The sequence below is a fragment of the Mesoplodon mirus genome (assembly GCF_964341445.2).
Source record: "Mesoplodon mirus genome assembly, chromosome: 3".
NCBI classification, from domain to species: Eukaryota; Metazoa; Chordata; class Mammalia; order Artiodactyla; family Ziphiidae; genus Mesoplodon; species Mesoplodon mirus.
Window position 1 is genome coordinate 123,131,443 of NC_138978.1, and position 6,000 is coordinate 123,137,442.

Below are 6,000 nucleotides of genomic sequence, written 5' to 3' on the forward strand. Positions count from 1 at the left end.
GGTTGTGGTGGGGACCTGAGGGCACTCAGGATGGAAGAGCACTTCGCCCACTGCTGGCAGGTGGTTGGTGCCTGATAAACTTCAGTGTATTAACAGCTGCCAGCTACAGTTAGGCAGGCCGGTTCAGAGCATCCACCATGATGCTCTTTCGCTCCCAGCACCCCTTTCATGTTCATTAGTCAGTTTTTAACCAACCAGTACTTTCTAGATTGGGGGAGTTCCCCATCTAATGAGGTGAGAGAGACAAGGCTCATCACTGAATGTAGAAGCTGAAAACACCAGATGTTTGCCGTCCAAGCCTGGGCAAAGGACCCCTAGGCTGAGCCATCAGATGCCCCAAGCCTGACAATAAATAGGGAACTAGTGATGCAAGAAGGAGAACATGGAAACCCCTTCTGACAAAGGCAGCCACACCCCGTTTCTGGGGCACTGCTGATAAGGGTACCAGCGGCAACTGCCCACAATAAAGCTGCCAGTGCTGGAGGTACAGCAGTGCATCGAGGGTCTTTGCCAGACCATTTCTGGACTGTGATTTAGGCCTAGGTTCTGGCTGCAGTGCCTCCTTTGTTCTCATTTTCCAAGCCTACTCGCCCAGCATTGCTGCGAAGTCTGTGCGTGCTCCAAAATCCTCTCCATACATTCCCTTCTCCTTAAATTCCAGTTCTGGCTCTGTTGCTTATAACCAAGGACCCTGACTGATACAACCTCCTTTTCCCAAGGTCAGTCCAGCTTCAGCTCACACCCAAGAGGAGAAGTCTATCTCCAGGAGGCAGTTTCTGTGAGGACTGCAGGACAACTCCAGGCTTAATCTAAAGCTGATTCAAATCTCTCTCCGGAGGAGCCCACGTCTCCCGCAGTTCTCTGATCTGGGACACCTAGGGGGAATGGGCTGGACACTTCGGGTCTACCAAGCCTGGGAATGAGCAGCTTTCAAGAGGACAGGGTGGACAGGGAGATGCATTCCATGTCACTAAACACTGGACAGTGTGTTTTGAAAGTTCTCTCTGATCTGCCATGACCACTCAGACACCCTCCCACCCCAGCAGCACCTGTTCCACCTGTATCAGGTTTTCACACTAAATCGGGCAATTATTCTCCAGCTGGCTCTGTTCCATACAACGAGCACTGCTGTGTGCACCCTTTCCCTCCCAGCCTGGCACAGCCAGCAAAAGGCTTACAGAGGGCGCCTCCCTTTACAGCCTCAGTCAGCCCCCATATAGTAGAGCAGAGAAGCTCGGCTTTATTAAAAGGTAAATACAGCAGCCCCAAGGATGCCTAATAACAGACTCTGAAGGGTTATCATATGGTAACTGGGGAGCAACAGCTCCCCTTTCCACCAAAGATAGAATAAGAGGAAATGAATAGAAACCACTATAGGTGGGACTGAGGCAAAACATTGGGAATAACCAGAAAAGATGGAGGGCAATGGAACATGAGAGATGGTGTGAATTCTGTAGACAACTAAGGGGAAAGGTGCCTGGCACGTAGTAGGAGCTCGATATGTATTTGAGGAAGAATGAATGAATGAAGCCAAACAAGACGTCCTCTTGGGGGCTGCAGACCAGATTGAGACGGAAGCCTTTCCCGAGTATGCCACCACTCCACATTTTCCATATCACGGATGTGCTCTTCACTGTGGAAAATAATGTATAAGAAAGGGCTTCGGAGCACAGATGGGAAGCATTATTGTCGTTTTGCATTTGTTTTCCTGTTTCTTTCCAAGGGCTCCTACAAGCTTTTCCCTTGGCCTTGGGTGTCCACCAGACTGTAGGTTCCTCCAGGGCTGGGACTGCATCGCTTCTCTCCTATGCTCTTGATACCCAGGTCAAAAGGAAGTCACACAAGAGATACTCGACTGCCTGAGCTTCGAAGTCAGAACATAGGAAGGAAAACAGATGATGACCACAGAAAAGCGGCCACTGGGCAGAGCAGAAGGAAGCCCTGAGCTTTGGGGTTGGGTGGCTGAAAAACCTTATTGGGGAAATGCTGACTTTGAAGCCACAAGCCTTACACCAGGGTTAGAATAACCAGTTTTGCCAAAAGCAACAAGAAGGATTAGGGAGGCCACTGTGTAAAAGTACTAGAAAAAAATGAGGAACCAAGCAGAAATGGAAAGTTAGAACCCTCTGGGCTACAGGCAATAGCCAAGAGGTTCTTTCAGGAGGTGAAGGGCTGGTTTTATTTCTTGCATGACCAAATAAATATCCCCAAGAAGCTGAGCCATACCTAGAGAGAAGCCGGCTAGTCTTCCCTGGGGGAAGGCAGCTCTTTTTTTTTTTTGGCTGCACTGGGTCTTCACTGCTGCACACGGGCTTTCTCTAGTTGTGGCGAGCAGGGGCTACACTTCCTTGCGGTGCGCGGGCTTCTCATTGCAGTGGCTTCTCTTGCTGCGGAGCACAGGCTCTAGGCATGCAGGCTTCAGTAGTTGTGGCACATGGGCTCAGTAGTTGTGGCTTGCAGGCTCTAGAGCACAGGTTCAGTAGTTGCGGTGCACGGGCTTAGTTGCTCCGTGGCATGTGGGATCTTCCCAGACCAGGGCTCAAACCCGTGTCCCCTGCATTGGCAGACGGATTCTCAACCACTGCGCCACCAAGGAATTCCCAAGGCAGCTCTTGAAAGTAAGGAAAGACCGCTGAGGAGACAAGGATGATTGGCAGAGACGAGGACTGGGACAGAAAAAGATGCCAGCTCTGCCTTGATATTTTCCTTTTGGTGACCTAGCTGACTCCCTGTCTCTTCAAATACCATTCCATCCCAGGTTTATAAGAATTCAGCCATTGCTGGGGGCTCTGGGAGAGACTGATGCCGAAAGATTAGCTGGTATTCAGAAGATGATTTTCACTCTGTTATAGATACAGGATGATCTCCCTAACATATTAAGTTTATATATATATATATATATGTTCTAGTCCCTGCTTTCCATTCTTTTTTTGTTTAATATTTATTTAGTCATGTCGGGTCTTAGTTGCCGCATGTGGGATCTTTCCTTGTGGCACACGGGCTCACTAATTGTGGCACACGTGCTTAGTTGCCCCGCGGCATGTGGGATCGTAGTTCCCCAACCAGGGATTGAACCGGCAACCCCTGCATTGCAAGACTGATTCTTAACCACTGGACCACTAGGGAAGTCCCCATATTAAGTGTTAAAGAAAGCAGATTATAAGAAACATGCAAGTACAGCAGTAAAAATGAAGGGTATGCACCCAGAATGTGTTACTAAAAGAAAGTTCACAAGAATGTTTAACAGTAATTTCAGGTGAGTATTAGCATCTTAAGTTGTTTCTTGTATTGAATAATGTTCTGCACTGAGTAGGTAACTCTCTTTATGACTGGGGCAGGGGGAGGGGGGAACTATTTTTATTTGACTACAAAACAAAGCAGTGGACCTGGTGCCCTGACTCTGAACACAGAGAGTGCAGCCCTTAAAAAGCTGCAGTGCCAGATGTCCCGAGATCCGAGATGTTCAGCTCAAATCCAACAAGACAGATCTCGAACAGGGCTGGAACAGGGCAGTGTGGAGTTTCCATGACGTAACTGTAACACCTGTCAACTGAACAAAGACAAAGGCTTGTCCTTTCCTGGATGTCCTCTCCACCCTGGGATCTAGTGTCTCTTTTACATCTAGGTTCACCACAGGCTGGCAAATTCAGGCTTTGAGCTCTTAGCCTGATTCTTCCTGCTTTCTGTAGACTTTGGTTACTAAGGTGGGGATGCCCATGAACCAGGTACCTTACCTTCCACTGAGTGATACATTCAGGTCACCTCTTTCCTCAAATAAGACTAGGTTGGCCATCTGTGGAGTACCATTTGAAGATGACATCCTACTCAGGACTGAGGCCCTGTCCCTCCTTCTGGGGGATGTTATTCATTGTTTTTGTAAGAATCCTGGAGGTCTGCCTAATTGTGACCCTCTCCCCAACTATCACCTCTCCCCACTCCTCCAAACACTCTCAAAAGCTAGTAAGTAGCACCATACACACACACACACACACACACACACACACACACACACACACACTTGGTCTCACAGAAGGGCAGAGATCATTAACTTGACCCATTGCTTCTCAAAGGTGCCCATATGCCCAGTCCTGTCCAAGGGACTTCAGAAGGGCTCAATCAACAGACCAAAACCCCTCCTTGAGTGACCCCTTGGGTGAGTAGTCCCTGATTTGCATGAGCCACAGCCCACAAGTCTAGCCCAAGTGCAACTCACTGATTAATTTGGACTTGGAAATATGACATTTTTGAAACAGGAGAAAAAGAGAACTAACATTTACTGTGTGCCCTTAGATGCCAAGTGTGATGCTAGGCTCTCAGAAACAGACACACAGTACTGGGCCTGTAAATCACCCAGGAAAGCTGGAGATAAATATGCACCATCATAAAATGCATAAATGCTCTTTGTGGGAGATTTGTTTCTTTTATAATTAACAAGGCTCTTCTTGAAATCCTGACTTGGGGACCCTGAATTTGAACCACTGAGTCCCAGAAAAGCAGTGTGACCTTTGAGCATAAAGTGTGTCCACAGGTACATCAGAGACTCCTTTGCCACCAGGTGTGCACCCAGAAATTCTAAGGTTATTTCCAGTAACCCAAGGCTCCAACACCTATCCTCTGCCCCTCTCACTTATTCCTCAGGGACCACACCGTCCTCATGGGATCCCAGACATCACCTTCATACCTCCTCCCAGGCCCGCTGCCCTTTCAACCCTCATGACTCTTGTCCTCTCCATCCTGGGGAAACCCAGGCCTGCTAGACAGTCCCAATCCCTCTCCAGGGACTTTCAAATCTGGTACCCTCTGCATTCATTCATTCATTCATTCATTTGCAAATGTTTGTTGAGTACCTAAGAGTGACCCAGAGCCCCAGTAACAGAAGACAAAACTTAGGCTCAGGACATTAGGTGACTTACATATTGTCACCCTGCTGGTCAGAGGCAGAACGTGTACCATAACCTGTTATCTGGCCTCCTTACCAATGGTTTTCCCACATCACATCCCACAATCCCCAGCCCATGGAGGCCCCAGACCAATGGGAGGGGGAAGAAGGTTGGGACAGCCCTTCTCCCCACCGCCTCTGCTCAGCATCAGATCACATTTCCAATCACTATCGACCCCACCCCTAATTTCTCTTTTGGACCCCCCTCAGGACTTCCCTTGCCTCTTCCAGGGGTGTCATCCCCGCTCCTGGGCCTTCCTGACCCCAGACCCAACTTCTGTCCGTCTCCCAGATGCCCACTTTCCCAGATTAGAACCCCAACCCAATTGAGGACACATGAGGCCCCCATCCGAGGTTCTCCTCCACACCCGGGACCTCACCATCTCAGCCGCACTCTCTTAACTCCGCGCCTCCACCGCCTCGGCCACCCACGGCACCACCGACTCTAGGTGTTGACGCGTTACCATAGTAACCAAGAGCCCGCGTTCTCCGGCCAGGGCCCCGCCCCCGCCCGGCCCCGGCCCCGCCCCTCTTCTCTGGCTGGTAGACGCGGCGTGCTGTGGCTTTAGGAACACGAACCCCACCCTCTGACCGTTCCCGCCGGCGCTTGAGCGGGAACTTTGGCTCTGAAAGACTGACCCGCCCTGGCGTGCCCCGCTCTTCACTTAGCTTTGGCTGAACTCTTGGGTCAGGACCCAAACCGTCAAGGTCCTAGCATGGGCCCAGGGGGTCTGACTTGCTGGCAGCCACTCCAGGAGCCAGGCCCAGGGTCACGGTTTTCCCCTACACCCCATCTAGGTTACCATGGTAACCGTTGCCCCAGTGCCTGTGAGGGACCAAGCCAAACGCTGATGAGAATTTAGTCTGCAGAGAAGCAAGCAGGATCAGACGAAACAAATTTCACAGCAGCAGAGAGTCTGGTTAGACCAAAGAAAGAACTTACAGCCGTGAGGATATGTATGTAGTTTCAGGAGCAGTTCCTTAAAATGTGGGCCTCAGACATCCAGCTCCGAATCGCCTAGGAGAGTTTATTAAAAATGAAATGTAGACCCTACTAGAGT